Source organism: Manis javanica, chromosome 8 (assembly GCF_040802235.1).
Source record: "Manis javanica isolate MJ-LG chromosome 8, MJ_LKY, whole genome shotgun sequence".
NCBI classification, from domain to species: domain Eukaryota; kingdom Metazoa; phylum Chordata; class Mammalia; order Pholidota; family Manidae; genus Manis; species Manis javanica.
Window position 1 is genome coordinate 54333441 of NC_133163.1, and position 23922 is coordinate 54357362.

The following is a 23922-nucleotide window of genomic DNA, read 5'->3' on the forward strand; positions in this document are numbered from 1 at the left end:
GATGAGTTTAATACAGGAGAGGCTGGTGCCTCAAGCGGTGACCTCAACAACAGATCGGCCCTTGGCACCTGCTCATCCTCTCCCAACACCTCCTCCACCATCTCCGGAGCTGAAGGCACCGCTCTTCCTTTCCCTTCCCCCAGGACCTTCTGCAGTGTTGACTATGCTGCTGCCTCCCCCTCCTTGCTGCTGCCTCCCCCTCCTTGCTGCTGCTAAGGAATTTTGCAGGAGTGCAACCCGTCCTCTAAGGAACTGTCTCTCTTCCTTAAGGGCATCCCATAGATCATCACCCAGCTCCTCCAAGAGATGCTGAAGTGTGTCTCTCTTCTGCCAAAGTCTCTCTCTCCTCAATAACACCCCCTCTCTCTCCTTGATAACACTTTACACTATCTTGACAAAAAGAGATCCTACCATGCCAGCTGCTACACAGCCACTCAGGGCCTCTAAGCAGTCTTCTTGATGGGGGATGAATTTTGCAGCTTACGGTGTCTCCACCCTTCCCTAATTCTGGGGAAGGCCCTACTCCTCTAAGAGGTTCTTTACCCTAGACCAATTCCCCACTAGGGGCTCCCCAATTGGAATCCCCACATATAGGGGGTTCCCAAATAAGGCTGCACTATCTACCACTGCAGCCACTGGGTCCGTTCCATCATCCCTAGAGGCAGCCCACCCAAGGGTCGCACCCATTTAGACAGATTTCAGGTTCCGTGGTCATCCTGCCAACTTCTGCCAGATGTAACTCCGGGGAATAAAATCCTGGGGCAAAATACCTCTAAAACTGAAATCAGTCAAAGGAAGAAATGAAGTTAAGAAACTGTTTTCTTTCTTACAAGCAGTTGTCCCAGTCTCTCTCCCTCTACCTGGCTGCAGCAGAAGAGAACCCCACCCAACCTGTAAACTATATATTTATTGTGAACTAGCTATAGTAGACAGGGGAGGGGTGTGGGTCTGTTAAAATTCTTCTGTGTCCCATTTTTTCTGTGTGATCCATTAAGTATTTATTTAGTAAACATTTACTCTTCTTTATTCCTGTGAATTGCTTTAATTTTCATTTGAAATCTCAAATCCCTACCTCTTCTCCTTGGTTTATACCTAATTTTCCCTGTCTTTGAAATCTATGTGTATGAATTTCCTATGTATGTAATTAAACTGTTTTTTTCCTTCTTTCGATCCATCTCATATCAATTTGTTTTGTAGACCAGCTAGAAGAACTTCAAGGGGTATAGAAAAATTCTTCCTCCTAATAATACTATACTCAGGGACCATAGAAGTTTTACTTTTAGTGTGATTCCCACTCCAATTTCTAGTGTATTGCAGTCTCAGAATAGTCAAGCATCTTCTGCTAGAAAGAAATGGAACAAATGGTTGTTTTGAATTTAAGAAAAAACAATGAATCTCTGAGAGCTATTTTGTCTTTTGAGAGTGGTTTAGAAAACCACTACATGTTTTAAAACTTCAGTAGAACATAAGTGCTTTCAAAATGGGAAAAATAGAAATATTACAAAATAGATTTATTTATATCAAATTACCAAAAATTAAGGACATCATTTGAGTCATAAAAAGATTAACAGGAGAAAAATAAACTTTTAATAACATGTGCCTTCTGCATATGACATACAGAGGAAAACTGAGTAGTTCTCCCCAAATGGTCCAAGCCACTGCCTTAAGTATCTTCAGTTAAAGACAAAAGAAAGATGATGAGATTGGAGAGGTCAGATATGGGAGGTTTTCAGGCAAAGCACAGTAAACATAGGTAAGGTTGTTATGTGGATTTAAATATTTGCCCCATTGATAGGAGTTTCTAGAAATTGAGTCATCCTCCTCTTCCTGGTAGAGAGGAAAACACCCTTACTATTGAAGATTTTCCATATAAGTGTAAATTTCTCCTTCAAAAAGATAATTTTAACACCGAACTTTAATTTTTAAAAGGGTGACTTTAACTCAAAAAGGTAAATTTAAGGTTACTCTAACAAAAGGGTTTTCAGAGCTTCTCCTATGGTATGGTTTCCTAAAAATGACCTGCTCAAGAGGTGTAGGGGCCAAAACTGGCCACCCCAACATGTGCTGTTATGACATGCAAATTATTTTGAGCTGAAAACCATCAAGACCCAGAAAACTTAGGAAGATAACCCCACACAAAACTGCATAAAAACAATTTGGATGGAGGAACTGCTCCAGGAGAGCTCCCCATAGACAGCTATATTATAATGTAAACTGGGGGTGACAGGAAAGAATGTGACAGTCTCTTTGTTAAAATTTCTCTCTGTGCCTCATTATTTCTATGTAGCCCATCAAGTATTTTGTTACCAAATATTTACTCTTTTCATATTCCTATGAATTACTTCCCTTTTCCTCTGAAGTCTCAGACCCTTACCCCCTTCTCCTTGGTTCAAAATGTCATATATACCTCATTCTCCCTGTTTGTCTTTGCAATCTCTTACTATGGATTCCCTATACATACATAATTTAAATTTCATTTTTTCTCCTGTTAATCTGTGTTATGTCAACTCAATTTCTATACAAGCTAGAAGAAACGTGAGGAATAGAGGAAATTTCTTTCTGCAACAGAGGCATATTTTGGGGTGGCAAATTCTGCTCCCCTTCAGGGTAAGCTTATTGTGGGTAAATTGCAATATTTCCAGAATCCCCTGCCTGGCCTTAGTTCATTTGCCTATTAATAGGTGTTTCTTCCTACAGCCTTTAGGGTAAGGGGTGGAGAGAGGACGACTGCTCTCTCCTCCCCTTCGTTCCTGGTATGTAATTGGTCTGGCATCTGTCAGTCACTGGGAATGCACCCATGGAGTTCTTCCCAGAAGGGGTGCCGCCAGGGGGGACAAATGGAGCCAGGCCTCATTGTAAGCAGCAAAGGGCTTCTCCCATCCAGCCTTTCCTTAGACTGATTTCCGTGAGAAGACCGCATCCCCCGCGAAGCTACACTTATGCCTTTTATACTTCCATGTATATATTTTGAAAAAGATTTTCAGTATTTTCCAGATGCTAAAATGAGCATATGTGATTTTTTAAACACCCCCCAAACTTTTTGAAGAAATAATGGTGATTTCAATAAATTATATTGTTAGGAGTAGTGATATGAAGAACTAAGACTGCAACATGATACTAAGTATTACTGAAACTACATATTGGCTCTGCTGTGATGTTTTATATAATTTCAAATAAATTCATATGGCTATATTAAAGCAGAAAGTTCAGTTTAACTTTAAAAATTCCTTACGTAGAAATTGGTATAAAGTTCAGGCTAGTGTTCTATCCATTTATTTCACAGTAGGAATTTTTCCTTTTTCTCTTCTTTCTCTCTCTCTTCTCTTCCCTTTCTTTATCTATTTGTTGAATACAATACAGGCCCAGGTCAGGCCAACCCAAGTTAGAGTAGTTTGGCATGCAGATTGTTTTGAGTCCCAACAATCACGGCCCAAAGACTAAAGAAGAAAATGTGACCTCTCCCATAACTTCATAAAAATAATTTAGATATGGGACCTGCTCCAGGAAGAAACCTATTCCCACAGGTAACTACATTATATTGTGAACTAGGGGTGATAGACAGAGAGGAATTTAGCAAAGTCTGCTAAAATCCCTGTGTCCCAGTGTTTCTGTGTGACCCAGCAAAAAGCATTTGTTCACCAAACATTTATTCTTTCATATTCCTGTGAATTTTTTCCCTTTCTCTTTGAGTCCCAGACTCCTACCCTCTTTTCTTCACCTCAGGATGACATATATACCTCATTGTTCCTGACTGTCATTGGAATCTCTTATCTATGGATTCCCGGTACATAAAAATAAAACTTTGTTTTTTTTTTCACCTGTTAATCTTTCTCATGTCAGATTAGCTAGAAGAACCTTGAAGGGTAGAGGAAAATTTTTACTTCCATTAAGTAGTGACTATGTGGGTGGTACTGTGTTAGGTGCAGAGGATATAAAAAGGTAAGAAACCTCTGTGTTTAAGGAATTTGCAATTACTAATAGTATACACATTCTTGAAAATTTAACTTTATTTGAGGAAACTAAACTCAAAGAGATTGAAAAGGAGAAAAATCTTTAGGGACAGCACACATTCAAGTTTAGTTATTAAGAATCTCAAAAATATGATATACAACTGTATTTTTGTCTAATATACTTAAGACTGACTTTACAATGTATTAGCTCAACTAGGAGAGCTGTCAAATTGCTGGAACGAAACAGGTAGCCTTGTTTCTTCCTGAATTACAGAAATGGTGGGATTAGAAGTCCAGAAGGGAGAAATCTTTGAAACTGTCTCTCTAATGTAGCATTAACCCTTTTCCTTTCTCTTCTGACATAAAAATAAATCTAAAGGAGTAAAAGGGAAATAATAAAAACATTTTCACTGTTGCTCTGTATCACATAATCCAATAATTTCAACAAGGTATTCGAAGATTTTCTTTGTCTTGTGGTTATTTGTCTTTTCCAAATCAAAAGAGTTTAACAACATGGCAACATAAGGAGCAGTGCAAAAACCACTCTTAGGTGACCAGTTTGCAATCAAAGCATGATCTACAAATCCCTGTTATTATTCCCTCTTGCTTTCTTTATTATTTTCTGTCTTCTTCTGTTTAAAGGATTCCCTTAATATCGTGTGCCTTCATTTCTATAAAATCAACTGCCAATACTAATTGCAGAGACATAGTGCCTATGCACTGAGGGGAGACCTCAGAGATAACATCTTTACCTTAAGTTTTATAGAGCCCAAGACTGCTTTTATCTTTTAGTTCTCTCTGCAGCAGCTGCACTTGTCTTTAAGGAACAGATTTGAAATATGATGAAGATGCTTACAAATTTACCAATATCATTAAGGATTAGGATAAGTGATTCATTTTCTTAATATTATCCATATGCAATTGTGGTCATTACTGATCCCTTAATTATAGTTATTAGATGACATATAATTTCAAAGCACTTTGCAACCTGCCTATATTTGCAAACCAAGTATTTTATTTCAGTGATGCCAATATTACTGCTCCAATATTCAAGCATATTTCTTTAATAGCTAAATTTTGCATCTTACCACTCATATAGAAGTAGATAATATTAATGATGGAATATCTCAAATGATCTCCTCACCCAAACAATCCCTGCAAAATATTAATTTTTAATTAGAAATAATATAAAGAAACATACATTTAAAAAATTATAAGTCAATCCATTTTAAATGCAAACAAAATCATTAATACTGCTATTTAGTTCTTACTAACTTTTCTATAATTTCTATTGGTATGCCTAACTGAAAATTACCATCTTTTTAATCACTTGGACAAGGGTAATAATAATAATAATACTGACAATGATAATAGCTAACACTTATTGTGTATTTACCATAGGAAAGCCATTATGCTGCCTTGCTTGGAATAATTCATTAATTCACCCAGGAACTATAATATCTCTATTTTATAGATGAGGTAATTTGTCCCAGTTTGCCCAGGTAGAAACTGATGGTACCTAAGATTTGAACTTTGCCTTTCTTGGTGACACTAAAACTAATTGCTCCCCTCTCCACATACACATTTAATCGCTGTAGTACAATTTGTCCTTTATTTATCTTGCTATCTAAGTGCCTCTGAGAATAAATGTAAATTGATTTATTTGGTACTTTTATAGTCATGTTTTGCCTGATAATGATTTTCTTTATATCCCTCAAATTGCTACTTTATTTTCTATCCATAAGGTCTAATGCATTTTTATGCAAATTTTTTTCCCCCTGTGAGTATAGTTGCTTATTATCTCTGTATTCCCTGTGCATAGCACAATTCCTGGCAAATAGAAGATACTTAGTACATATTTACTTAATGAATATATTTGTGTATATTTTTCATCTGAAAAATGAATCAAACTATGCACATAATTTTGTTAATACCTATTTTCAAATAACATTTCAAAGCATCATTCAGGAACCATTCCAAGTCATGATATTCCTTGGTAGGCTTATGATATAATAAATGTACCCAATCTCCTATTTTGGGAATTTTAAGTAGTTCCTAATTTTTAGCATTTGTTATCAATCTTGGGAGGCATATCCCTATACTTAGTTCTTTATACATAGCTCTGAGTAATTATTTAAGATAGGGCATTACTAGGTCAAAGGGTATGTGTATGTTCAAATTTTGGTAGGCATTGTAAAATTCTAGAAAGATACACCAATTTACATTCTTAGTAGAAGAAGATGAGGTAGAAATAAAGCATGCTTAGATAAACCAGACTTTTTCTTGCTGCTATAACAGATTCACTACAATGTTCTAAGCGATTCTGATAATCAATGTGTTAGAATTTGTTGATAACATCCTGGATGAACATTTCATCCCTGTTGTAACTACAATTCAGAATTAGTCACAGGGTATGTAAAAAACACTCAGAACTCAAAACTAAGAAAGCAAACCATCCAATTCAAAAGTGGGCAAAGAGGGGGCGGAGCCAGGATGGCGGCGTGAGTAGAGCAGTGGAAATCTCCTCCCAAAAACACACAGAGCTATGAAAATATAACAAAGAAAAATCTTCCTAAAATAAAGACCACAGGACACAGGAGAACATCCAGACCACATCCACACCTGCAAGAACCCAGCGCCTTGCGAAGGGGGTAAGATACAAGCCCCAGCCCGGCAGGACCTGAGCGCCCCTCCCCCCAGCTCCTGGCGGGTGGAAAGAAACCGGAGCAGTTTTTTTTTTTTGGCGAGTGCTTTTTGGAAGCCTTAAAGGGACAGGGACCCCGTTGCTAGGGAGGCAGGGTGGCGGGACCGGTGAGCGGGTGCCTGGGACTGGCGCCTGAGGACAAAGAATATCACATATTTTTCCCTACGGGACCGGTGGGAGGGTGCCTGAGAACGGCGCCTGAGGACGGAGGAAATCGCACGTTTTTCCACTTTTTTTTTTCTCTTTTTGGCGAGTGCTTTTTGGAAGCCTTAAAGGGACAGGGACCCCAGTGCTAGGGAGGCAGAGCAGCAGGACGGGTGAGCGGGTGCCTGGGACCGGCACCTGAGGACAAAGAATATCCCGCATTTTTCCCTGTGGGACTGGAGGGCGGGTGCCTGGGACTGGCGCCTGAGGACAAAGAATATCCTGCGTTTTTCCCTGTGGGACCAGTGGGCAGTTGCCTGAGACCGGTGCCTGAGGACAGAGGAAATCGCGTGTTTTTCCCCCTTTTTTTTCTCTCTTTTTGGCGAGTGCTTTTTGGAAGCCTTAAAGGGACAGGGACCCTGGTGCTAGGGAGGCAGAGCAGCAGGACCGGTGAGCGGGTGCCTGGGACCAGCACCTAAGGACTAAGAATATTGCGCGTTATTCCCTGTGGGACTGGTGGGCGGGTGCCTGAGACCGGCACCTGAGAACGGAGGAAATCGCGTGTTTTCCCCCTTTTTTTTCCTCTTTTTGGCGAGTGCTTTTTGGAAGCCTTAAAGGGACAGGGACCCCAGTGCTAGGGAGGCAGGGCGGCGGGACTGGTGAGCGGGTGCCAGGGACCAGCGCCTGAGGACAAAAAAAAAAAAAAAAGCGCATGTTTTTTCCTTTTTTTTTTTCTTCCCTCTCTCATTGTTGCTGTTGTTGTTTTGGTTTGGAGAGTGCTTTTTGGAAGTCTTAAAGGGGCAGGACAGGTCACTTAGACCAGAGGCAGGGAATCTGGGGATCTCTGGGTACTCTAACCCCCTGGGCAGCAGGAAGCACAGAGGCCACTTACGGAGATAAATAGCCTCCCGGCCGCTCCCCCTCCAACAGGGGCTCCACCATTTTGGAGGAGCAGTCCCAGACAGGCCACGCCCACAGCAACAGCGGAGATAAACCCCATAGCAACTGGGCAGGAAGCAGAAGCCCTGTCTGCACACAGCTGCCCAGCAAAAGCCACTAGAGGTCACTATTCTCCCAAGAGAGGAAGGCCACAAACCAACAAGAAGGGAAGCTCTCCCAGCTGTCACTTGTACCAGCTCTGCAAACTATCCCTATCACCATGAAAAGGCAAAACTACAGGCAGACAAAGATCACAGAGACAACACCTGAGAAGGAGACAGACCTAACCAGTCCTCCTGAAAAAGAATTCAAAATAAAAATCATGAACATGCTGACAGAGATGCAGAGAAAAATGCAAGAGCAATGGGATGAGATGCAGAGAAAAATGCAAGAGCAGTGGGATGAAGTCCGGAAGGAGATCACAGATGTCAGGAAGGAGATCACAGAAGTGAAACAATCCCTGGAAGGATTTATAAGCAGAATGGATAAGATGCAAGAGGCCATTGAAGGAATGGAAGGCAGAGAACAGGAATGTATAGAAGCTGACATAGAGAGAGATAAAAGGATCTCCAGGAATGAAACAACACTAAGAGAACTATGTGACCAAGCCAAAAGGAATAATATTCGTATTATAAGGATACCAGAAGAAGAAGAAAGAGGAAAAGGGATAGAAAGTCTCTTTGAAGAAATAATTGCTGAAAACTTCCTCAAACTGGGGGAGGAAATAATCGAACAGACCATGGAATTACACAGAACCCCCAACAGAAAGGATCCAAGGAGGACAACACCAAGACACATAGTAATTAAAATGGCAAGGATCAAGGACAAGGAAAGAGTTTTAAAGGCAGCTACAGAGAAAAAGGTCACCTATAAAGGAAAACCCATCAGGCTAACATCAGACTTCTCGACAGACCCTACAGGCCAGAAGAGAATGGCATGATATACTTAGTGCAATGAAACAGAAGGGCCTTGAACCAAGGATACTGTATCCAGCATGACTATCATTTAAATATTATGGCAGGATTAAACAATTCCCAGACAAGCAAAAGCTGAGGGAATTTGCTTCCCACAAACCACCTCTACAGGGCATCCTACAGGGACTGCTCTAGATGGGAGCACTCCTAAAAAGAGCACAGAACAAAACATACAACATATGAAGAATGGAGGAGGAGGAATAAGAAGGGAGAGAAGAAAAGAATCTCCAGACAGTGTATATAACAGCTCAATAAGTGAGCTAAGTTAGGCAGTAAGATACTAAAGAAGCTAACCTTGAACCTTTGGTAACCACGAATCTAAAGCCTGCAATGGCAATAAGTACATATCTCTCAGTAGTCACCCTAAATGTAAATGGACTGAATGCACCAATCAAAAGACACAGAGTAATAGAATGGATAAAATGCAAGACCCATCTATATGCTGCTTACAAGAAACTCACCTTAAATCCAAAGACAAGCATAGACTAAAAGTCAAGGGATGGAAAAACATATTTCAGGCAAACAACAGTGAGAAGAAAGCAGGGGTTGCAGTACTAATATCAGACAAAATAAACTTCAAAACAAAGAAAGTAACAAGAGATAAAGAAGGATACTACATAATGATAAAGGGCTCAGTCCAACAAGAGGATATAACCATTCTAAATATATATGCACCCAATACAGGAGCACCAGCATATGTGAAGCAAATACTAACAGAACTAAAGAGGGAAATAGACTGCAATGAATTCATTTTAGGAGACTTCAACACACCACTCACCCCAAAGGATAGATCCACCGGGCAGAAAATAAGTAAGGACACACAGGCACTGAACAACACCCTAGAACAGATGGACCTAATAGACATCTATAGAACTCTACATCCAAAAGCAACAGGATATACATTCTTCTCAAGTGCACATGGAACATTCTCCAGAATAGACCACATACTAGCTCACAAAAAGAGCCTCAGTAAACTCCAAAATATTGAAATTCTACCAACCAATTTTTCAGACCACAAAGGAATAAAAGTAGAAATAAATTCTACAAAGAAAACAAAAAGGCTCACAAACATATGGAGGCTTAACAACATGCTACTAAATAATCAATGGATCAATGAACAAATCAAAATAGAGATCAAGGAATATATAGAAACAAATGACAACAACAACACTAAGCCCCAACTTCTGTGGGATGCAGCGAAAGCAGTCTTAAGAGGAAAGTATATAGCAATCCAGGCACACTTGAAGAAGGAAGAACAATCCCAAATGAATAGTCTAACATCACAATTATCAAAACTGGAAAAAGAAGAACAAATGAGGCCTAAAGTCAGCAGAAGGAGGGACATAATAAAGATCAGAGAAGGAATAAACAAAATTGAGAAGAATAAAACAATAGCAAAAATCAACGAAACCAAGAGCTGGTTCTTTGAGAAAATAAACAAAATAGGTAAGCCTCTAGCCCAACTTATTAAGAGAAAAAGAGAATCAACACAAATTAACATAATCAGAAATGAGAATGGAAAAATCACGACAGACTCCACAGAAATACAAAGAATTATTAAAGACTACTATGAAAACCTATATGTCAACAAGCTGGAAAACCTAGAAGAAATGGACAACTTCCTCGAAAAATACAACCTCCCAAGACTAACCAAGGAAGAAACACAAAAGTTAAACAAACCAATTATGAGCAAAGAAATTGAAATGGTAATCAAAAGACTACTCAAGAACAAAACCCCGGGGCAAGACGGATTTACCTCGGAATTTTATCAGACACACAGAGAAGACATAATACCCATTCTCCTTAAAGTGTTCCACAAAATAGAAGAAGAGGGAATACTCCCAAACTCATTCTATGAAGCCAACATCACCCTAATACCAAAACCAGGCAAAGACCCCACCAAAAAGAAAATTACAGACCAATATCCCTGATGAATGTAGATACTAAAATACTCAACAAAATATTAGCAAACAGAATTCAACAGTATATCAAAAGGATCATACACCATGACCAAGTGGGATTCATCCCAGGGATGCAAGGATGGTACAACATTCGAAAATCCATCAACATCATCCACCACATCAACAAAAAGAAAGACAAAAACCACATGATCATCTCCATAGATGCTGAAAAAGCATTTGACAAAATTCAACATCCATTCATGATAAAAACTCTCAGCAAAATGGGAATAGAGGGCAAGTACCTCAACATAATAAAGGCCATATATGATAAACCCACAGCCAGCATTATACTGAACAGCAAGAAGCTGAAAGCATTTCCTCTGAGATCGGGGACAAGACAGGGATGCCCACTCTCCCCACTGTTATTTAACATAGTACTGGAGGTCCTAGCCACGGCAATCAGACAAAACAAAGAAATACAAGGAATCCAGACTGGCAAAGAAGAAGTTAAACTGTCACTATTTGCAGATGATATGATACTGTACATAAAAAACCCTAAAGACTCCACTCCAAAACTACTAGAACTGATAACGGAATACAGCAAAGTTGCAGGATACAAAATTAACACACAGAAATCTGTAGCTTTCCTATACACTAACAATGAATCAATAGAAAGAGAAATCAGGAAAACAATTCCATTCACCATTGCATCAAAAAGAATAAAATACCTAGGAATAAACCTAACCAAAGAAGTGAAAGACTTATACTCTGAAAACTACAAGTCACTCTTAAGAGAAATTAAAGGGGACACTAATAAATGGAAACTCATCCCATGCTCATGGCTAGGAAGAATTAATATCGTCAAAATGGCCATCCTGCCCAAAGCAATATACAGATTTGATGCAATCCCTCTCAAATTACCAGCAACATTCTTCAATGAATTGGAATAAATAATTCAAAAATTCATTTGGAAACACCAAAGACCCCGAATAGCCAAAGCAATCCTGAAAAAGAAGAATAAAGTAGGGGGAATCTCACTCTCCAACTTCAAGCTCTACTACAAAGCCATAGTAATCAAGACAATTTGGTACTGGCACAAGAACAGAGCCACAGACCAGTGGAACAGATTAGAGACTCCAGACATTAACCGAAACATATATGGTCAATTAATATTTGATAAAGGAGCCATGGACATACAATGGCAAAATGACAGTCTCTTCAACAGATGGTGCTGGCAAAACTGGACAGCTACATGTAGGAGAATGAAAGTGGACCATTGTCTAACCCCATATACAAAGGTAAACTCAAAATGGATGAAAGACCTGAATGTAAGTCATGAAACCATTAAACTCTTGGAAAAAAACATAGTCAAAAACCTCTTAGACATAAACATGAGTGACCTTTTCTTGAACATATCTCCCCGGGCAAGGAAAACAACAGCAAAAATGATCAAGTGGGACTACATTAAGCTGAAAAGCTTCTGTACAGCGAAAGACACCATCAATAGAACAAAAAGGAACCCTACAGTATGGGAGAATATATTTGAAAATGACAGGTCCGATAAAGGCTTGACGTCCAGAATATATAAAGAGCTCACACGCCTCAACAAACAAAAAACAAATAACCCAATTAAAAAATGGGCAGAGGAACTGAACAGACAGTTCTCTAAAAAAGAAATACAGATGGCCAAGAGACACATGAGAAGATGCTCCACATCACTAATTATCAGAGAAATGCAAATTAAAACTACAATGAGGTATCACCTCACACCAGTAAGGATAGCTGCCATCCAAAAGACAAACAACAAGAAATGTTGGCGAGGCTGTGGAGAAAGGGGAACCCTCCTACACTGCTGGTGGGAATGTAAATAATTCAACCATTGTGGAAAGCAGTGTGGAGGTTCATTAAAATGCTCAAAACAGACCTACCATTTGACCCAGGAATTCCACTCCTAGGAATTTACCCTAAGAACGCAGCAATCAAGTTTGAGAAAGACAGATGCACCCCTATGTTTATTGCAACGCTATTTACAATAGCCAAGAATTGGAAGCAACCTAAATGTCCATCGGTAAATGAATGGATAAAGAAGATGTGGTACATATACACAGTGGAATACTACTCAGCCATAAGAAGTGGAAAAATCCAACCATTTGCAGCAACATGGATGGAGCTGGAGAGTATTATGCTCAGTGAAATAAGCCAAGCAGAGAAAGAGAAATACCAAATGATTTCACTCATCTGAGGAGTATAAGAACAAAGGAAAAACTGAAGGAACAAAACAGCAGCGGAATTACAGAACCCAAAAATGGACTAACAGGTACCAAAGGGAAAGGAACTGGGGAGTATGGGTGGGCAGGGAGGGATAAGGGGGGGTTAGAAGAAGGGGGGTATTAAGATTAGCATGTGTGGGGGGGAAGAAGAAAGGGGAGGGTGGGCTGTACAACACAGAGAGGACAAGTAGTGACTCTACAACATTTTGCTAAGCTGATGGACAGTAACCATAATGTGGTTGTTAGGGGGGACCTGATATAGGGGAGAGCATAGTAAACATAGTATTCTTCATGTAAGTGTAGATTAAAAATTAAAAAAAATAAAATAAAAGAAAGAAAGAAAGAAAAGGGGGATTACTCCTTGATAGGATAAAACTATTGGTAAATCAAAGATCAACGCATGCTTTAAATATCCTTAATGTTGATCACTTAAAGGGTGTCAGATGATCAGCTATGGAGGTACTCTTTTCTGATAATATTCCTTTCTCTTAATAAAAAAACAAATAAATAAAAAGCAGTTACTGTGTGCTGACCTCCAATGAGTTCTGCACAGTGGTATAGAGGGCATGTCAAAGTGTGGGCAAAGGGTCTTTTTGTTTCTATGCAGAAGATCAAGGCCTAGCTTGGATACCCAGAAAATGAACTAAGATACGATATGAGGAGGAGCTTCCGGCATCAGCACTCTGTGGAGGACTTGTGTCGGGGGATGATCATCAAAAAGCCTCCACAGGGATCCGGACGATGCTGCGGTTGTGGCTGCATCCAGCTCACCGACTCCTGGACTTGCCATAGGAATGAGGAGGGAGATGTCTAGTCTGGCATGTGCATACAGTGAGACAATGAATTTGACCGGATCTGTACTGTTGGAACTCAACCAGGAGTTGGGAGGGGTGCAAGTTGTAGCACTCCAAAATCTCATGACTATAGACTATCTATGGTTAAAAGAACATATGGGATGTGAACAGATCCCAGAAATGGGCTGCTTTAATTTGTCTGATTTCTCTCAGACTGTTCAAGCACAGCTGGACAATATCCATCGTATCATAGACAAATTTTCACAAATGCCTAGGGTGCCTAAATGGTTTTCTTGGCTTCACTGGAGATGGATGGTAATTATAGATTTGCTTTGTTTATGTCACCATATTCCTATTATGTTAATATGTGTGTGCAAGTTAGTTAGTAGTTTAAAACCTATACATACTTAAGGTACTCTACAAGAAGATATGTCAAAGAAATAATCAATCCTCCCATGTTTTCTTCCATATGCTACCTCTATAGCTTTTCTTCTTCCTTCCTAATTACAACCCTTAAATTGAATTCGTGCCTCATATCAAATTTACTGAGTATCATAATTCCTCCAGGTGGTAAAGATACCTCGAGACAAGTGCTGGGCATAGAAGCCACAGGGCATAAATCTGCAAAGAAGTAAAAAGCTAACCTTTGCAAACAATATGGCTTCTCTCTCACTTACCAACTTTACATTTCCCTGTATGGCCCCAGAAGATGACTGGTTAGCCAGAGATGGGTAAGATTCCTCAAGGGAGGAACAACCTAATACAGGCACAGTCGCATCAGGTGAGAATTTGGGGATCAACAGAGGTGAGGCTCAGAACCTCATCCCCCCTGCTTTGAGAGAAATCTTCTGCATCCATGGATGTTTTGCTGCCCTTGTCTAGCTTGGGTTAATACTTAGTCCATAAGCACACACCTGATCATCTGATCATCTACATTTGCCCTCTTACAGCACTAAACTATGTTTTCTACCTTTATCTTGCATCTATCTACCACTTCAGCATTTTATTAAAAATAAAAATAATAATAATAATAAAGGGAGAAATGTGGGATGAACATATAAATCAAGTACAAAAATCAAACGAATATTCATATTTGACCTGATTGTTTATAGTTCATAATGCGTGATCAAAACCGAAAGTTTCTGTGATGAATGCCCTTGTACTGTTCACCATGTAAGAATTTATTCACTATGTAAGAATTCGTTCACCATGTAAGAACTTGTTCGTTATGCTTCAGAAGATTGGAGACTGACGAGAATTAGGCTTGATATGGATTAATGATTGTACATTGAGCCTTGACCCCCCCTATACTGAATTTTATTGTTGTTAACAACCATTTGATCAATAAATATGAGAGATGCCCTCTCAAAAAAAAGAAAAAAAAAAGTGGGCAAAGAAATTGAATAGAATCCCCACCAAAAAGCATACAAGGATAGCAAATAAGCACATCTGAAATTAAAATTAAAATCACTGTGAAATACCATTATGCACATTAAGAATGTTTAAAACAAGACAAAACAACATAAAACTCAGAATAACAATTCCTGTTGAGGATGTGGAACTCTTGGAACTCTCATTTATTACTGATGGGAAAGTAAAATGGTGCAACTACTTTGGAAAAAAACTGGGCAGTTTATGATAAAGTTAAACATATTTGGACCATATGGTCCAAGAATCTCACTCCTAGATATTTATCCAAGATAAATGAAAGTTTATTTGTACATAAAATCCAAACTGTGCATTACTGTTTAATTATAGCAGGTTTATATATGATTGCCCCAAACTGGCAACAACCAATGTGTTTCACTGTATGAATGGATAAGCTAACAATGGTATATCCATGCAACAAAATCATAGTCAGCAATAAAAGGGAATGAACCATTGATATAACCAGCTACGGAAGAAGTGCAAATGAATTACGCTAAGTGAAAGAAGTCAGACACAAAGGGCTATTGTATGATTCATTCTCATCTCTCTCTCTCTATAAAGACAGCCATACATACATATAAATATATTATAAATACATATATAAAATACAAATTATGTATAAGTGCTTACATATTTACATATAAACATTTACATATATACATATATATATCTCTGTGTGTGTGTGTGTACATGCGTGTATGAACATTTGGAAAAGACAAAACTATAAGTACAGAGAAGAAATCAGTAGGTGATAGGTTTCAGGGATTCGGAGTGTGTGAGGGTTTGACCACAAAGGGGCAATATGGGGAAATGTGCTTTGGCTGAGAGAACTCATCTGTGTCTTGACTGTGGTATTTGTTAGAACACTTTATGCATTCACTAAAACTAATAGACTTCTACAACAAAAAGAGTGAATTTATTGTGTACAAATTAAGACATAAAGACATAAAAATTCAAACAAAAAATAGGGGAGTGAGCTGAAGGTAACCACATCATATGCTACCTTGACACCTGTAGGGCATCAAGAAGTCGTGGCGCAGCCTGGTGTGTGTGTGTGTGTACTTGCTATTACTACCATCACCTTGTAGTTCCCAAACTTACCTAGGTGGTTTTAATAAAAGATGGTTAGCCTTGTTTTCTTCTCTACTATTGCCTATTTGGATCCAGAGAGAAAAATCATTTAATTATCACTAGATTTGGATTTTGTTTCTGGAAAAGTGTGTTTTTATCTCCTCCTCTTACTTAGATTCATCAAGGAACCGATATAAAGTCATTGATTTACTTTGGTATCAGAATCTGAAATCTAGCTTATTTTCCAGTTGAGCCAGTTTTCCAGTTTTAACAAGATTGGAGGACTGCAAATGTATTAACGTTGTTCATAGCTTCATAGTTTAGAAATCTTGTGTAATTTCTATTTCTTGCCATACATTTTTGGAAATATAAAACTGTCTTTTAGTTAAATAAAGAGAAGATAGCCTAACTACAGTATTAATAACATTGCATCTAAAAACTCATTTAGGTTTTTCTGGAATATACTTTTAAATTAAGATAATATAATTAGCGTTTTACTTGCTTTAAATGAAACTACATCAATCCAGAAACATTAGAAGTGAAACTGTGCCTCACTGTTTATTCTAGATGTTTTATTTAGCTTTTAATTTTGTAATCTTACACATTTAGATTGTGAAATTTTGTCAAAGTTGGCTGAAAGGTATACCAAAAACAGACCTTTAGGAGGTGGATATCTGCCTATCTTCTGAAAGGATTAGAAATCCTTTTTTTGCATTCAAAATGAGAAGACATTCTTGAGATATAGGCTCATTCAGGTGTTACCAGTGCTGGAGAATATACTTCCCTGGGCACTCATTAAATGCAAAACACTGTGTAGAGGGCAACCTGATAAAGAAGTAGAAAAATGGGAGGAAGCTTAGTCAATGTTATTAATATTTATGATAATATTGAGGCAAGTGGGGGGTGGTGAGAGTAGCAGCACCTGAAGTGATGTTTTTCCCCTTAGAAAATATTTTCCCTGTAAAGACTTTTTAGTAATTATTATTTCATTGCAATTTTGCTTTTTGATTTTCTTTCCAATTGAAAATATAAAATGTAATCACAAAGCTTTTAAAAAATAAAAAATGTAAAGGTCTTAAGCAATGGCATTGAGTCAAACCATTACTAAATCTCAAGTATGACTGAAAATTAAAGGATTTTTTGCCTCAAATAAGTTACTTCCACAGCAGAGATTATTTTATTTTAGTGAGTTTTAAATTTGATACTAGGGGGGCTTTAGCTACACTGGGTGGGGGGGGAGATTAAATTGTTACCTCAGTGGCTTTCAACAGCAACGGTTTACTTCCTGCTGAGGCAAGTAACCTTGTAGGTCAGTGGGCTGTCTTGCACTGTGGTTAAGGGCCCAGAAATCTTGCATCTTGCAACTTTGTTATCTTGGGAATCTAATCCTATAGTGCAGAAGGAAAACCAAGAGCACAGAGATGACTGACACACTGATCTTTATTGCTTCAGGCTACAAATGGGGCATGCTATCTCTACTGGTGAGAATTGTTCATACAATTGCATCTAGATACACAGGGACTAGGAAATGAAGTTTAGCTGTACTTGTGAGAAAATGAAATAATTGGGTGACTATAAAGCAATGTTTCTGTCATATTTAAAAAAATATGGGATCTTCTAATTTCTGTGAACATATACAGATTCAAGATGTATCTTGTATGCACCTTAATGTGAAAAATGAAATAAATGGAATAGTCTGAATTTTGGATTCCTAACCACCATTTTCTGAGAATAGTCCAAGAGCTAAAATTTGGTCATAGAATTTCAGACACATTTGTTTTATTTTTAAATTTTTTTTTAAGTTCTTCATTTATTAATCTTCTCATGGGAAATCTACACAATCGCTACAGATAAAGTCACTGCAGAATCTTTACTCCTTTTTGCCAGCACAACACGGGCCTTTGCAGTCCCCCAACTGTCTTCATTCTGTTCTTGCATTCCTTTTGCTGTTTTCTTGAGGTCTTTTTCTTCTCATACAGCCTATGTCTTGCAAATCTATGTTCAGGTTCATTTTTGTTTGCATAATCCAAAGAATCATAAATCATGCCAGTTGCCTTGCTACCACCAAAATGGGTTCTGAATCCAAACATGAAGATGACATCTGGTGTGGTCTTGTACATTTTGGCTAGTTTTTCCTGAATTTCTCTTTGGCACTATTGCCTTCCCAAGGTGAAGGATGTCAATGACCACTTATTTCCACTGAAGTAGTTGTTTGGTCATGAACTTCCTGGTTTGGATAATTACTGTGTTATTCCTGATGTGTGTGGATCTTCAAGCAGGAAGGGAGGAAAAGAGCAGACATGTTTGTTTTAGATCCAAACCTTTCCACCTTGGATAGTTTAGAAGGAACTGAGTCGTGGATCTGGTTAGCAAGGAAGAAATGAGTTCTAATTAACTGTAGGCAGTATCTCTGAGATAGCTGAATTAAAAAAATATATGAAATCCTAAAAAAAGTGCTTACATAAAAGAGATATGAATATTTGATTTCTGTGTAGCCGTAAGATCTGTCCATTTGTATTTAATCAATTTGTTCATTCTCTATTTCATTCAGGAACTTAGTAAATACTTTTTGAGTCCCTAAAAATAGGCCAGCTACCCTACCAGAGCTTAGTGATAAAGATTGAAATAAACATGTTCCCTACCCAGAAAGAAGGTGTAATCTAGCTGGGAGAGTTATTTTTCACTACTTAAAAACAAAAGCATAAACTATGGAATCAAACAAGCAATTCTTAAAGATGTATATTCAGTGTACCAATAGGCACAGAGATGAGGGTGGTACTTACTCTGCTAGGGAAAAGGTAAAATCAGATTATGCACTTGACCAGGGATGGTCCTATGTCTGTTTAAGATTGATAGACATTTTCTAAAAAGAAGCTGGGATGGTATCACTTAATTTACCTAGAATTGGTAGGGTGATAAATGTCCTCATAATATATTTGAATGAAATGAATCTCTAACTCCAAAGACCATTTTGGGAATAAATAGGTTTTCTTTCCTGCTTTGGACATATGCCCCTAAATTGGGATTAGGCATATATGTACATGATTAGGTGAATCTAGATCTTATGTAATCTACTTGTATTATTTACTTTAAACACTTTTTAGTTCTTAAAAATCAGGTAAAAACATGGATATGCTTTCATTAACAGTCAAGCAATATGGCAGCAATTTTATGAACTCTCACATTTTTCAATGTCTGTATTCCTTCAGATAATACGAGTCATGAGCATGACAATGTTCTTATTTGGATTTTAATAGCATCACATAATTTTTCCACAAGAAGTTTGATATTTAAAAGTTGTTAGTAGTCAAATTTAATAGAATAAAAAGTTGAATTAAATTATATTGTCATTAGTTGAAAAATACTATTTCTGCGTTTCACCCCTGAAGCTGTCTTCTCATCACCCCTCCTCTTACCTCTCTGACCAACCCCCACATTATGTGTTCTTTCTCAGTCTTACAGAATTTCCTAATATTAGATTATTACATTTTAATAATATTATCAAAATCCTTACATTCGGGGTAGGCTTATTTGGGTCTGGTGCAAGTGCAGGATGAGGAGACTTAGAAAATGATAGATGTGAGGGGTATGACAAATATTAATGGCTTCAACAGTAGCTGAGAGTGATGGACACCTATTAATGTGTGTTCTGTCCTGAGGGCAGAGAAAGGTGAAGTGATAGAATGTGGCATTAGGTTGAAATGGACAAGTCAAGTAAGGAATAGAGACCCAGGAGTCATAAGAGTTAGCTTTAGAGGTTTAAGCTGGACAAAGAGAAAAAAAGATTACATGGTGAGAATAGTAATTAGGGTTTTGTTTGTATATATGTATGTGTGTGTATATGTGTGTGAGTGAATATGTGCATATGTTGAATGTGTGTGAATTTATTTCCTGATTTTATCAAGAAAGAATTTTAATCATAAAAATACATATCCTAGGACCTCTTCCGCTGGTCAAGATGTATTAACAGAGACTGAGTAGAATGCCTAAAACAAATATAAGACAAGAAAAAATGATGCAACCAAAAGTTTTTTTTTTGAGAAGACTAATAATATCAATAAACATCTAACCTTCAGAGTGACCAAAATAAACATAGAAAAATATACAGATAAAGAATAAGAAATATGATATCACTACAGCCTATAGATATTAAAAATACAGTTAGAGAATATTATCAAGAACTCTGTCAATATATTTGATTATTTAGTAGAAATGGATTCTTCAATCTATTAAAACTATCAAAGACTTAATCAAGAAAAATTAGATAATCTCAAAAACCTTTTATCTATTGACACTTTGATTTTTTGTTTAAAAGCCTTACCAAAAACAAAACACTGGGAAAGTCTACCAAACATTCAGAGAAGTAATATCAATTCTACATAAATTCCCCTGGAAAAGTAAAGAGGACTGAATACTTCTAACTTATTTGATGAGGTCAGCATTACCCTGACACCAAAATCAGTAAAAACAAAAATAAACAAAAAACAGAAAAAAATCCTAATATTCCTCAAGAACATAGATACAAATATCCTCAATAAAGTTTTAGGAAACCAAATCTAACTATATATGTGGGTTAAATCATGACCAAGTAGAATTTATTGTAGAATGAAAAGTTATTTTTATAATATTTGATAACTAATCAATGTTAATTCACCAAATCAGAAAACTAAAACAGAAACAAATATATGATCATTTCAGTAGATGCAGAACTACAACAAAGTCCAGCCTCTGTTCCTGGTGAAACTATAAACAAACCAGGAATAGAAGGGAACTTTTTTCAGTTGATAAAGGACCTCCACAAAATTCCTACTGTTACTATATCACATTGAAGGGCTGAATACTTTTCCCCTGAGATCAGGAACAAATCAAGGGTATCTGCCACTACTACTACTAAGCTTTGTTTTGGAGCTGATAAGTTTATCAGGTTTGTACAAATAAGATCAGTGTATAAACTTAATTGTATTTTGATATACTAACAACAGATATTCACAAATTGAAATAAAAACTATGCCACTTAAAGGATCAAATTTACTAAATGTTGTAGTTGAGTTTGTTCTCAGTTCTTGTTGCCACCAAAACAAAGAATTGAACAGCAGAGACACACTAGAGAAGCAGAGTGAAAGTTTTGTTTGAATATACTCTAATGAAGGAGTAGGCCAGCAACAGGGTAAACAAAGGCCCTGATCTTTTAGGGGAGGGCGGCTTCTTTATCATGTCCTAGCAGGGAGATGCCTGTTTGATTGACAGGGTTGAGGTCATTTGATTGCCAGTTCTAGTTATACACCCATTCCTCTTGGTGCACATGTCTTTTCCAAAATGCACACAGAAAAGCCTATGGGGGTTGGGGAAGCATAGCAAAAGTGCAGTTTTATTTTAATGAAATTATGGTGAGGTGTGGTTTGGGCAGTTCTTAGTTTTGTTCCATTGAATTTGCATTGTGATCTGATTGAGACCAGTTTGGCCTGGTCCTAATAGGCAAGGACAATATTTCCCTGCAAAGCTTTTGCTGTCTTCAAGTGGGAGCCTCTAACTGGGTGTTTTTTTTTCCTTGAACCTTATCTTCCCCTTTCCTGGCTGCTTATGTCTATCTTTCTATGTAGCATAAATACTTAGACATATCTGACAAAGTGTAAGGTACATCCATTTAAACTATAAAATGTTACTGAGAGAAAGAAAACCAAATAAATGGAGAGCTATGCCATGTTCATAGGCCACAATGAGAAATATTGTTATGATGTCAGTTTTCACCAAATTGATCTATAGATTTAAGAAAATGAGAATCAAAATCCTAGCAGATTTGTTTTTATTGGGTACTGACAAGCCAATTCTGAAACCCATATAGAAATGCGAAGGGTTTTGGGAGGAGGGGTTCCCCACCCAGGAAAAGTTCCCTCTAAATTTGGTGAGACAAATTAAGGCCAAAGCAAGAAGTTGGGAATTAAAGGATTTATTCTCACAACTCAGTCTCTCCTTGCTTGCACTGGTTGGGATCCCCTCTTGCATGGCTCCCAAGCTCTCCCTTTTGGGCAGCTCTCCTGGTCCCCCTCTCACACTGGGGAACAACTCTGTGGGTGGGTCCTTGGTGACTGGCATATGGCTGACCAATTACATACCAGGAAGGGAGGGGAGGGAAGAATGGGTGTTTCCTTGCCATCCCTACCCTGGACAGGCAGTCTCATGACTGACCAGCCACTCTGTCCCCAGTAAAACATCCCATAGATGTGCAAACAGGATATAATGGGTGCTAATAAGGCCAGGTGGGAATCCGAGTCAGAAAGTTCCATCTTCCCCATACTAGTAACTAAATGCAGCCAAAATATTAATGATCCTTAACAAAGTAAAAATGTTGGATGGCTAATCTTACCTGATTTCAAGGTTTCTTAAAAAATTATAGTAATCAAGACAGAGTGGTATTGTCATCAAGATAGGCAAGTCAACAAAATAGAAGAGCAAGTCCATAAACAGGCCCATACACATGACAAACTGATGCTTGTGTAAAGGCAATTAACTAAAGGACCACTGTTTTCAAGAAATAGTCTGTAATAACTGGATACCCATATACCAAACACAAAACAAGAAACATGAACTCTGAGCTATATTATGCCATATAAAATATTAAAACAAAATGGATTATAGACCTAAACATAAAACCTGAAACCATAAAACTTCCAAAAGAAAAAGTGAGTCAGTTTGACTAGAGGATTTGAACTTTTTTTCACTTTGTAATTCCATGTGCTTTTCTGAAGCATTTACAAGTTTGGAAAAGCACACTTCACTTAACTAGTGAAGGTAAAAAAAGAACCTAAAAACACTGGTGATAAACTTGCCCTAAATGAATTTTGATTATTCAAACGTATTCTTTAACAGGGACATTCATTTTAATAGCATATCAGACAGTGCCATGTGAATAGTTTGGCAATTAGTGAATACATTTCTGGGATAAAGTGAAAAATTTAAATACAGTAACAAAGAAAATTTGTGCTGGGTGGTTAAATAGGCAAGGAAGATTTGATTCAAGGCTATTGCAAGAGGGTAGAGAACAAAACTCTCTGCAGAACAAAAGCCAGGAGGATTTTTAAGTACTAGGGTGAACTAATTAATGGAAAAGTACTGGAAGACTTTAAAGGGAAGTGTAGTCAATGTGATTGGGTCGTCAATGGTTGCTATTTACTACTTAGCAATTAGGACTGGGAGATGGGGCACTATCTTTCTTGATTACATTTCTAAGGCATGACTACTAGGTCCTTGAGAAAGACATTCCTTGATTGTAAAATGGACAAGAGGCTGGAAGAAGATTTACATTCCAAAGGGACCAAAAATTGGCAATTGAAAGATTTCTAAACAAAGTACATACATGCTCTAAGGAAAAGGAAGGCAGGGACTTGTAGTCTGAAAGAAACCTGTTTGAAGTTTAGTCAAACTGAGAAGAATTTTAAAACCTGAGGCCATCTTGGTCAAAAGATTATTAGGCATTTTACCCAGAAGTCTACACACTTAGTCTTGCTGCTCTCTTTCACAAATGTAGATTTTACCACACAGAACAGAATAAAAAGATTAATATAGATCCATCGTCATGATGAAAAACAATAACTCAGAGGAATGGGTCTGTTGTATCTTTTTATATGAAAATACATGTACATTTTATTTATCCTAAGGACCTGGAGTACTGCAGCATAACGCAATGTAACGGTTCTACTTAAGGCTTGTGATGGTGATTTATGATGGTTTGGTTTTGTGATGATGAGTC

The 23922-nt window shown here is 37.7% G+C and overlaps 1 pseudogene; it reads right to left on the reverse strand.

Moving 5' to 3' along the window:
* Nucleotides 1-18008: 18008 nt before the first annotated feature.
* Nucleotides 18009-18422, reverse strand: LOC108406160 (small ribosomal subunit protein eS24-like; annotated as a pseudogene).
* Between the last annotated feature and the right edge of the window lie 5500 nt (nt 18423-23922).